Source organism: Miscanthus floridulus, chromosome 14 (assembly GCF_019320115.1).
Source record: "Miscanthus floridulus cultivar M001 chromosome 14, ASM1932011v1, whole genome shotgun sequence".
Classification (NCBI taxonomy): domain Eukaryota; kingdom Viridiplantae; phylum Streptophyta; class Magnoliopsida; order Poales; family Poaceae; genus Miscanthus; species Miscanthus floridulus.
The window spans coordinates 30,788,153-30,800,329 of record NC_089593.1 but is presented as its reverse complement, the minus strand read 5'-3'; the positions used below and the strand labels follow the sequence as shown (position 1 = coordinate 30,800,329).

At 40.3% G+C, this 12,177-nt stretch overlaps 1 long non-coding RNA gene across 1 annotated transcript; it reads right to left on the bottom strand.

Moving 5' to 3' along the window:
• Positions 1–11,124: 11,124 nt before the first annotated feature.
• LOC136504430 (uncharacterized) lies at positions 11,125–11,936 on the bottom strand. Its single transcript, XR_010770886.1, has 3 exons — positions 11,864–11,936; positions 11,569–11,623; positions 11,125–11,500 (listed from the first exon to the last, which is right to left on the bottom strand). It is a non-coding gene; the product is annotated as an uncharacterized lncRNA (long non-coding RNA).
• Between the last annotated feature and the right edge of the window lie 241 nt (positions 11,937–12,177).

Genomic DNA, 12,177 nt, shown 5'->3' with positions numbered 1-12,177 from the left:
CAGTGGATCTAGGCAAAGTACAAGATGTGTTGAATTGGAAACCACCAACCAATGTAAGTGAGATTCATAGCTTTTTGGGATTGGCTAGATACTACAGGAGATTCATTGAAGGTTTTTCCAAGCTTTCTAAGCCTATGACAGCTCTATTAGAAAAGAATGCTAAATTTGTATGGTCTGATAAGTGTCAGGCAAACTTTGATGAGCTAAAGAAGAGATTGACTATAGCTCCGGTGTTGATTTTGCCCAATTTAAGCAAGAACTTCTCTATATATTATGATGCATCTCGTTTGGGCCTTGGATGTGTTCTTATGCAAGAAGGAAGAGTGGTGGCATATGCATCTAGACAATTAAGAAAGCATGAGTTGAATTACCCTACTCATGACTTGGAATTGGCAGCTGTGGTTCATGCTTTGAAAATCTAGAGACATTATCTAATTGGGCATAAGAGTGATATCTATACAGATCACAAGAGTTTGAAGTATATCTTCACCTAGTCAGATCTGAATCTGAGACAACGTCGTTGGTTAGAATTGATCAAAAACTATGATTTGGAAGTGCATTATCATCCAGGAAAAGCAAATGTCGTAGCTGATGCACTTAGCAGAAAGAGCTATGCCAATGGGCTTCGGATGACATTTATGTCAGCAGAGTTGTGTGCTGAAATGGAGTATCTCAACTTGAGTTTTGTCACTAATGCAATGGAATTGGTGATAGAGCCTACATTGGAGCAAGAGATACACCAAGGTCAATTGGAGGATGAAAAACTAAAAGAGATAGTGGAGAATGTAGTGCTTGGAAAGGCACTGGGATTCAGGATGGATGAGAATGGTACTCTTTGGTTCGGGAAAAGGATATGTGTACCTAAAGTGAAGGCTATTCGTGATGCAATTCTGCAAGAGGCACATGAGTCTGCTTATTCTATACATCCCGGAAGTACCAAGATGTATTTGGATCTCAAAGAGAAGTATTGGTGGTATGGTTTGAAGAGAGATGTGGCAGAGTATGTGGCTTTGTGTGACACTTGTCAAAGAGTGAAAGCTGAGCATCAAAGACCTGCAAGGTTGCTACAACCAATGAAGATTCCTAAATGGAAATGGGAAGAAGTTGGTATGGATTTTATCGTAGGTTTGCCCCGTACTCAAAGAGATTATGATTCAATATGGGTAATAATGGATCGACTCACCAAGGTTGCTCAATTTCTACCAGTCAAGACTACCTATGCAGGTGCAAGGCTAGCAGAGTTGTACATGGAAAGGATAGTGTGGTTACATGGTGTTCCCAAGAAAATTGTGTCTGATAGAGGCACTCAGTTTATGTCACAATTCTAGCAGAAAGTACATAGATCTTTAGGGACAAAGTTGAATTTCAGTTCTGCTTACCACCCACAAACTGATGGACAGACTGAAAGGATCAACCAGATTTTGGAAGACATGTTGAGAGCTTGTGCACTATAGTATGGTACTAGTTGGGACAAGAGTTTACTATATGCTGAGTTCTCGTACAACAATAGTTACCAGAAGAGTCTCAAGATGGCACCTTTTGAGGCGCTATATAGACGTAAGTGTAGAATGCCTTTGTTCTGGAATCAGACTGGTGAAACTCAAGTGTTTGGACCCGATGTCCTTAGAGACGCAGAAGAACAAGTGAGAATGATTAGAGACAACTTGAGAGTGGCTCAGTCCCGACAGAAGAGTTACACTGATACTCGTAGAAGAGAGCCGACTTTCGAAGTTGGGGATTATGTGTACTTGAAGGTGTCACCAATGAGAAGTGTGAAAAGATTCAATATGAAGGGAAAGTTGGCACCGAGGTATATTGGACCTTTCAAGATCCTAGAGAGACATGGAGAAGTAGCCTATCAGTTAGAACTGCCTGAGGGTTTGTCAGGTGTGCATGATGTGTTTCATGTTTCTCAATTAAAGAAGTGTTTGTGAGTACCGGAAGAGCAGATTCCTTTAGAAGAACTTGCTGTTAAGGAAGATCTCACATATGAAGAGTATTCGATAAAGATTTTACGGACGACAGAAAGAGTTACAAGGAGCCGAGCTATAAAGATGTGCAAGGTACAGTGGAATCGGTATACAGAGGATGATGCTACTTGGGAAAGAGAAGATGAATTACGAAAGTCTTATCCCCAACTATTTGAGTAAGCAATCATCCAAATCTCAAGGACGAGATTCATCTTAAGGGGGTAGAATTGTAATACCCTAAAATTTGCATTATTTTAAAATAGTAAAATTTGATTTATTTATGCAATTATATGTGCATTTCAAATTTAGGAAATAATATTTTTTATGAAATTAAAAGTAAATATAAGGATAGAAACATGTTGATGCATTCATGCTGTTGCATATTTATTTCTGTGATGGGTGGTTTTGTTTCAAATGCTAAAAGGTTTTAAAAACCTTTTGAAAATGAGTTTGGAAAATTTATTTGGAAAAAGAAAAAGGAAATTCCTTTCCCTCCCCTCCTTTCCTCATTTTCGGCCCGCGGGCCATTTCCCCGCCGGCCGCTTACCCCCCTTTTTCCCCCCTCCTCCAGTTTTCCTTCCTGGGCCGACCCACTCGGGCGGGCTGACAACCGCCGCTGCCGCGCCCTCCTCCTTTTCTTCCCTCGCTGACAGCCGGGCCCGCCTACCAGCGCCATCCTCAACCTCCTCCCGCACGCCCCGCGCTCGGTCAAGCGCAACCGCCGCCCCGCTCCTAGCGTCGTGGGCGCGTCGCCCCGCTCCTAGCGTCGTGGGCGCGTCGCCCCGCTCCCCAGCCTCATTAAAGGAAGCCGAGGCCGAGCCGCCCTCTCTGTTGCCCCCGCTCCTTCTTCGTGTTCGCCGAGCACAGCGAAAGCCGAAAACCACCGCACCGACGAGCCGAGGTCCGTCGTCTGCCCCTCCGCGCGGACAGCCATCCTCGAGCCGCCGTCGACTCCGTTTTTCCCCACTGTGAGAACCCCCTTGCTCCCCTCATTCTCCCCATACCATTATTGTCTTGTTTCACGGCTTCTAGGGCCCATTTCGCGTGCGCCGTGAGCTCCATGCCGCTGGCCATGGCCGCCACCGCGCCAACCGTGTTCTCCGGCCCCGTTTTTGGCCTGGGCGGGTTCCCCTTCACTCCCTCTATTCCCCGGTGCTCTTGGATGAGCAAACCGAGGCCTGTAGGGCCCATACCAAGTGCGCCGGTGACCTCCTTGCCGCCGGCATTGGCAGCGCCACCGCCGGAGCCACTGTTCCCGACCGGCGCCTCTTTCTCTCTCCCTCCCATCTATTCTGAGCCGTCCATCACATGATCAACGGTCCAGAAAGGCCGATACCCCTTCGTGGGTAATTTTGCTAAAGACACCCCCTGGTTTCACCTAATTGAACCCGCAGTCCTCGCTATTTTGAATAATTCCAGATTTAATTTTATTTAAATTCAAAAATAGTTCCTTCTATTTATAGAAATGCCACTACACTGTTTTGCTCATAAAATCGTCGTTTTAGCTCCGAATTGACCTGTTCAAATTGCGTTAGATTCGTAATAAAGTTCTCTACATGTTAGTACCACTGTTTACCATGTTTGCAACTTTTAAATTTCATGGTTAGGTTTAATTAAATAAATTGCTATAGGAAACCCCGTTTAATTCGTAATTTTCGCGTTTTAGCTCCGATTTTTGTGAACTTCGCGTTGACGTGATCGTAGCGAGACATAGATTCTTTTCATAAATATTTTATCTTGTTTTCTATACTTCTGGTGTACTGTTCTAATTATAGGATTGTTTGCTTCACATGAATACCTTTGGATGTTGTATGTTGCCGTGTTGGTTGTGTTCAGACGGTGAGGAGAATGTTGGAGACCAAGAATTCTTCGACGACCAGCAGGACCAACAGGAGTTTGCTAACCAAGGCAAGTATAGCATCGTACCTACCTTGATGTCCTATTCACCTTTATTAATTACTTATTTGCATGTGTCTAATTTTGATACCCGTAAGGACATCCTAGTGATTGATTATCCTGTTTCCTTGTTCTCCTACGGGTTATATGCATATAGGTAGTTTGCTAGTGCTCAATATAAATATACATGAGCTACATAATGAACAATGATTCTATGAAAAGAAAAGGCAAAAGTTGCTTTTAAACAACTGAATTATAGGGCAAAGGAGCAAATGACTTTTGATCATGATGCTCTCGGCCCTCCATAAGGACTTATCTGTCGGCAAAAGCTGGGACTAACAGTGCAACCTTGAGAGTCACATGGCTCTGACTTTAGCTCAGTAATAGGACCTTTTCTAGCTTGTTAGAGGTTACCTTTATGGCGCAAAAGGGGCTTGCCACGTTGGGTATAGGGCTGCCTCTGTTCCTATGTGTATAGCCGCGATGGATATGTGCCATAGAAAAGGGGGGTTCCTACATCTGCCTGCCGAGGAAACCTAGCGGCCCTAACTTGTTAGAGAAACCTATGAAATGGCTTCATAGTGTACCCTACCCGCTCACCTTGGCAGTGATATGGGAGTAATTAACCCGGGCATATGGGAAACACGACTCGCGGTGAATGTGCACAACCTCTGCAGAGGGTTACAAACTATTATAACAGCCGTGCTCACGGTCACGAGCGGCCCGAAAAACTCACAGAATAACTGGTTACTTATTGTTGTTCATTTATGATGTTATACATTGATAATATGATCTAAATGATTCAGACATCTGAATATGTGGGTTTAAATGGGAGCTTAAGCATAACTTGATAATAGTTGATGATAAAATCTTGACCTACTAAAAGTGCTAACTGCAGTAAACCAGAGTCACCCTTTTTGAGCTTTCATAACCCCATGTTATCTTGTTAAGTACGGAAAGTACTTACGCTTGTTTACTTTCTATATTTGGATAAAAATCCCGGATGGGTAACAGATGACAACGTGTATGAGGAGTTCCTAAGGACTATTAGGCTTGTGGTCAACCAGTTGACCGTCCCTGTGTTGGAGCTACCACGAGAGAGCTATCTTTTTATTTTCCGCTGTGTTGTGTAAGACAATGTGATGTTATTAATCGTGATGTAAGATACACCATGATGATACTTCTTATAATTTGTCAACTTGTGTGTGTGACTGATCCCTAGGCACACATGAGTTTAGTGCATTCAATTTTATCCTTAAAATTGGGTGTGGCAGAACATAATTATCTTTCATTGATGACTAGGGCTGCTACCATTTTCTCAGCAACTATGGATCACAAGAAACGACTGTGGTGTTTCATAAAAGACAACCAAAAAATTTCTATAGGTTCCTTTTAGGGAAGACATGCTAGCTATGATTTTGGACTCTATTGCAGCGCTTGGATGAAGGCAAGAAATAGATTCTTCATGCTTGAAAGCTACTAGAATTTGAGAGCCATGTAGTTGTTTATTTACCGTCTTTGACTTTAGTTATAAACCTATAATAAGTTTAAATTATAGGTGTGTTGCTATAAAAAGTTTGGGGTGATGCCTTTTCTTCTTAAAAGAAAACTGAAGCAATTTTTTTCCATTATCTAAAAAACTATACGACCATGACACCAATGATTACACCCAACATCCCTCAATTATGTTAGATTACAATGGAAAGAGATATATGTTAGGCCGTTCTTTTTAGGTGTACAATGGTGCTTTTTAATCTACTCATTATCACCACTTCATTCTTCTCATTTCCGACATACCGTTCCTTTATTTTTAGTTGACAACCTACACCACTAGGTAGCGGCGGATCTAGGATTGCCAGTAAGAAGAGCTTTACTTTCTCTTCCTCATCCTTTTCTCCCTCCTTTCTCTTTTTTCTTCATCTTCATCTAATTTTTCTTCTTCCTTGCTTCCATCCATGCACAAAACTTGTTAGGGGTGCTTTGTTGTCCGCGCAGGGGCGAGGCTTGAGCCCTAGCCCCAAGCTAGATTTGCCGCGTCCACTAGCTAGTCAGGTTTAGTTTCTGAAAAGTATTTCTTGCTACCAAAAAGCATAACACCAACAAAACGGGTGAAACTAGAAGTTGCTTTCGTAGCACCATGGAACCTGCTTTTGGCTTTAAGTTTTCTGCTTTTCCAATAGGGTGGAAATAGAGAGATCTTTCACGGTTGTTTCATGGGAGTTAGAGGCAGGGGTAAGGCTTCATAGTTGTTTCAACCAAACTGCTTTTAGCTTTTCCATGGCATAATTCACAATAGCTTTTGCACAACTTATGGCTCACGACAGTTTTTTCGCAACTCACAGCTACGCCAAACATCCTTACACTGATAAGGTCTTTTCTAATGCCTTCAAACCCATGTTGCTACGAGGCTCGAACCTTCTAGTTTCTCTTCATAGAAGAATGCATTGAGTTTAAAGAAGAATGCGTATGTTGGATTATGGCAAAGCAGAATGCGTTGAGTAAGTTGGATTATGGCACACGCTATCTTATCTTTGACACATCATCCTAGCTCATTCCTAATTAGGGGTGCAAACGGTACAAATATTTTCCTGACCAGTATTTGAGACCGAATCCGTAGGGGTTCAGATCTATCCGTATCCGAGTCAGGATATTCAACATCCGATACCAGTATCCGTATCCTGAATACTCAAATCGCATATTCATGATGTCGATATCCAATCTTATCCTATCTGACATAGCTGACACTATTCGTATTTGAATCCAAATCCGAATAGAAATATGAAAACAAATGTCAAATATCGGTGATATCCATCCGTATTTGATCCGTTTGCATCCCTACTCCTAATAAACATAATGTTTCTATATACTGCAGGAATTGATTCTTTTCCTAATGAACAGAGTTTAAATTTGATGTAGTACTAGCTGTGAATAATGCCTGTGTCCTGCCTGTGCCGCTCTGCTCAGAACATCTCCTCTTAAAAATCGAACATGATGTGTGTTGCAGCAGAGCGCGCATGGGCTGCATCTGTATCCATGGCAATCCGCTGCCACAACTAACGACGTCACCAAAGTAGCCCAGCCGCGTGAGAAGCGCCTTGACGTCTGTGCTCACCGACGCAAGTGGCCAGTAAAGCAAGTACAACCAGACGCTGTCCAATCAAAACGGGATAAAGAGGATTGCAACAATAATCTTCAGACAGGACCAGAGTGGGCCGACCTGGTCTGCCATTGGTGCAAACCACCAGGGGCCCCACCCCTCAAAGCACCTGGATCTGCCTGTGTGAAAACACCCTACTACTGCCACTGGACTACTAGTAGACCAACAGAGACTTGCAAAGTCTTGCAAATACAAATACAAATGAATGAATTCCCCATGCTAAACAGAGAGATGATGGTGAGGATAGAACTGAGACGAGAATAATGCTGATTGATCCTGAGTTCTCAATAAAATAAATGGACCACAAGGACTCTGGTGCTCTAATCTGAATCTTTTGAGTGCAGAGTGACGTGATGTTGAGCATACATGATTACGGATTAGTTTGTAAAGCACTAATAACAAGCTTTGCTGAAAAATAAACATATGGCAGTGGAGGTCCTGCCACAAAAGGGTGTTTGTTCCAATAGGTATCCAGCGCGGACTGCACCGAATTAATCATGGAATATATGCATATCCATTTCTCCATGTAGCATTCATTGAAGAGATTGATTCAGTAGTGATGTGACCTACATATATCTTGGCTCTTGGGTGAGTAAACCGGTGATAAGTACATGATTTTTTTTAACAAACTACCAGGTGAGTTCTAATATATTTTGCACTGTATTTTTTTTTGAGATAACTGTTTCTCTTTGTTATGCTCATATTGGTTCGAACCAATAAACTGAATTTCTAGGTGAGCTAGGAATTTTCTAAAAGTTACAGTTTAACACCAGTTCAATTTCGTGGGCTATTTTGTAAACAACATTAGTCTAAATATGTATACATTCAACGATCTTTTTAAACTTCTCACCTTGAGACTGAAGGTGTTAGTTACAAGATAGAAAATATATGCAAGGGAAAAACTGATGAATTTCGGAGAATATCTAATAAATTGTTTGGCTTATATATGAGCAAAAAAAGAAGACAACATTTTGATAAGGTCGTAGGCTAAACCAATCAGGTGTACCTGGATTAACTTCAATGGTTTCTTTGTCAGTTATGCACTCATCCAAAGAACAAATTCCTTTAGCACTGATGACTGCTAAATGTCATGTCCAATTTCTTTAATCCAGCATATAGATTCTTTTTGCATACATTCGTTGCAAACTCTCATCTCGTAGCCTTTTTTCGAACCCCCTCCTATAATTCGGTAGCTCAGTACCATAGATGCTAAATTCATTGTATCCAAAACGTCTGATTTGTTTGCTGCGACTGATGGTTTTTTCTATATACCATGTTTTCTAATGATTCAACTACGGTCCCCTCTGTCCTAGCTAGAGATAGTGCCATGCTTAGTGGAACGCACATAGGTCATGTCCATAAGCTTTCTTTCCCTTGCAGGTCCATTCGTGTACGAAATACGAATCCTTGGATGCTCTCTTCTTTCGGCAAACAAGACCCAGAAAGTTCTCTCTTCAGTACTTCTCTTTTTTTTTTACTATAAAATCAGATTCCATAGCTTGTCTATCTCTCCAAAGACTTAGTGATGCTGGAATCGCCCTCACTTTATTTTAATTGAACTAGCACTGTTGCTACAATATGATGCATCGTGAAGTGCAAATCCTCAGTTTTCAGACACCCCACCACCAGCATTTCACTTCCTCATAGTCTAAATATATGCAAGTTTTATGTGTTTTTATATTCCCAAATGGCCGTTGACCAACCAATATGGTTGTTTGACCTGCAACGTCAGGGGCGGGTCTACACTCTTTTTGGCATCAAGTACATGTAATATATATATATATATATATATATATATATATATATATATATATATATATATATATATATATATATATATATATATATATATATATATATATATATTTATATTTTGATAGTTGAGTCAAAGTACACATGTTTGAGCCTAATCCACCGTGAAACGTTGTCATACAATTCCTTGATTCATCACGAACTTAACTCATCAAGCTAGATTTCCCTCTAAAATTTCCTTCTAAAATATACAAGTTGAAACATCTTTCCTGTGGCTTAGCAAACCTAGTTTCAAAATCCTATGTCCATCATTCTCCACGCATGAATAAATTGTGCCAAAACTCAAGAGAGAGTAGGAGAACACGTAGTGTAGCAATTGTACCCAAACTATTAGGGAAAACTAGGATAAGGAGCAGTGGTGATAAGGAGGAAGTGAGCCTAGCTCAACTGGTTGGGTGAGAGATGTGGATGTACACCCAACCACATAGGTTCAAGTCCCCTTTTGACTTTTGGGTGTCTATTTTCTCTCCGTTAATGATAATGATTAATGATTAGTGAAAACCACCTAATTCCTCCTAGGTGGGATCTTAGTTTTTTTTTTAAAAAAAAGTGGGATCAGGCATAATAATAAGGTATATTCCAAACTGTGAGAAAATGTTGGATATTATTTGTTTACAAAAAGCGTGGGATCAGGCATAATAATAAATATTCCAAACTATGATAAAAGGTTGGATCTTGTATATTTTTTGTAAAAAAAGTGGGATCAGGCATAATAATAAATATTCCAAACTGTGATAAAACTCTCTGGCTATACAAAACTATGTACACCAGTTGATCAATAATGGACGCATGGGGATATATTTAAAAAACAAATAAGACTTTCAGGTGTTAGACTATAAGAAAATAAGATGCAATAGCGGGTATTTGACAACCCCATAGTAATTAGACTCCAACAGAACAAGGAGTATGGCTAAGCACAGTGGCGGATCCAGGATGAGATCAAGGAGGGGGCTAAGTAATGGACATGTTGATTGATAATGAAGATTTAATGATGATTTATGCTTGATGCTACAGTAATTTAAGAAGGAATTAAGGCTCACAGGGGGGCTGCAGCCCCCCCAGCCCCCCCCCGTGGATCCGCCAATGGCTAAGCATACTTGCGGGCCTAGTAATTAAGTATATTACTTTGAAACAAACCAAAATCACGGTGGTTCCTTGCACACAACATGGTTTGCATGTCATATTCAGAGTTCTCATGCATTTTTTTTTGCTAAGTTGCATCAAAGACATACCTAACCAGGTCACCCGATTTGTAATACCCAGTTTTCATACCTGACCACCCGGTTTTCATACCTGACCAGGTCACCCGATTTGTAATACGGGTCGTCATCCAATTCTTACAATCTGAGAGTAGAGTTGTAGATCTGTTTTGGGTCAATTTGAAGCATGTTTTGGGTGTGATTTCAGACCTCTCTTAGAGTCACAGGGCAAGACCTCTATATCAGTAACAAAAAAACAGGGTAAAAGAATGGCGTGGGTATTTCTTCGATCCGAATCCAAAATGCGAAGATATGAAGAAAAGCTTTTAATATCCACATTTACCTCAGTATTGTAACGCTAACGGCAAATGCACATGTACCTCAGGGATTTGCAACTTAGTTTACCACTTTTCCAGTTCAAAATAAAGGTCAGACCGTAGTACCTCGAAGATAAAGATGGGTATCACTTTGTTAACTATCACTTTGTTAACTAAGCAACAGACAACCTAACCACGGAAGTTTCTGCTAGCTGATCAATGCATTCAAGCATTTCTTGCAAATAATAAAAGAAGTGTGCTTTGAAACAACAAAAGCCAAAAGCAATAGGTTCACACAGCCCAGAGGAAGCTTTGGATACTAACACTAGATTATCAAAAGGCATGACAAACAGGAGTAAACAAACTAACCGACAGCACAAGATTAGAGAACATTGCATCACAAGCTTGTGTTATAGCTTAGTTGTCTTTAATCAACATAAATCCAACCGAAACATGTTTCTGATGTACATATAACATATAAACAGGCTAATATATAGCAACGAACCAATTGTAACTGAGTTTGTGGGTTATAGCTTAGTTGTGGCCACATATAAATTGGGAACTACTGATGATAGGCTATACCCTTGTCCCAAAAATACATATCACTCTTTTGTCCTAAATCAAAATATTTTATGTTTGACGAAGTTTATAAAAAAATATCATCATTTATGGAATCAAATAAGTATACTATGCAAATATGTTTCATGATGAATCTGATGTACCTATTTGGAAATATAAATATCAGTATTCCTCTGTATGAACTTGATAAAACTTAATTTGACTTAAGACAAAATTAGAATGACATGCATGTATTTTTGGGGCAGAGAGAGTAACATATTAACTTTCCAGCATCATTCAGTCAAGACTAAATCCTTGTAGTGTATTTGGTGTAATCGGCATACCTAATTAACTAGCCAACATCTAAACATAATTAATTAACTTACTGGAAAGTGGAAACATATAGGTTGCAGCACATATATAAACAAAGTGGTGGAAGCAGCATCAGATGGGATTTCCCTCATCAGCCTCTCAGTTTATTGGACTTAAGGGCGGTAACATATCTAGCATATGGCTTCACCTGATCCTTATCGTTGTCACCCATCTAGAGGCCACCCATGAGTGTGTGTACTTTTTCTTGTTCCTTGATGACTACAATGATATGAAAACTTTATTTAATAAAGGAACCAAAAATAAGTACCCTGCATGAAAATTCATACCTTTTCCTCCTCTCTCCAAGTTTCGGTTGTGAAGCCTTGATGAATCCAAGAGCACCTAGATGATGGAGAAAGCACCTTATTTATTCGATCTCGTCATCTTCTCTTGTGTATGTATTCAGATGATCAGATCTTTGGTGTACTTCTTTAGATAGAAGATTAAATGTTACACATATATGGATATTTTCAGAATTTAGCACAGTGAGGTTAGCTTATATTATATTCATGCCAACAATACATAGCCCTTTGTTCTCTTCAAAAAAATGGTAGTGATGATAATGGAAGAGTAATTGTATACCTTTTTATTGGATCACCTTCTTTTTTTTCTCCTTGAGTACCAAAACCATTATTGCACTCTCCATCTTTGTTCATCCCTTTCCTTGGAGGCTGGCTTCGATTTAACGAGCGAGAGGACGCTATATATGATCTGCAGACCTATATGATTTGAGCTACTCAAAGAAGTTTGCCCAGAAAAGAGAGCACAAGGATGTGGAGGGAAATCAAGATTCCCATGAGTTGCCATTGATGGCCGCCATTTGCTGAACTCCAGCTTTGGCCTTTGGGGGAGACAGGGTACGTTGTAAATGTATCAGCTTCCTTTCTGCAATTTCA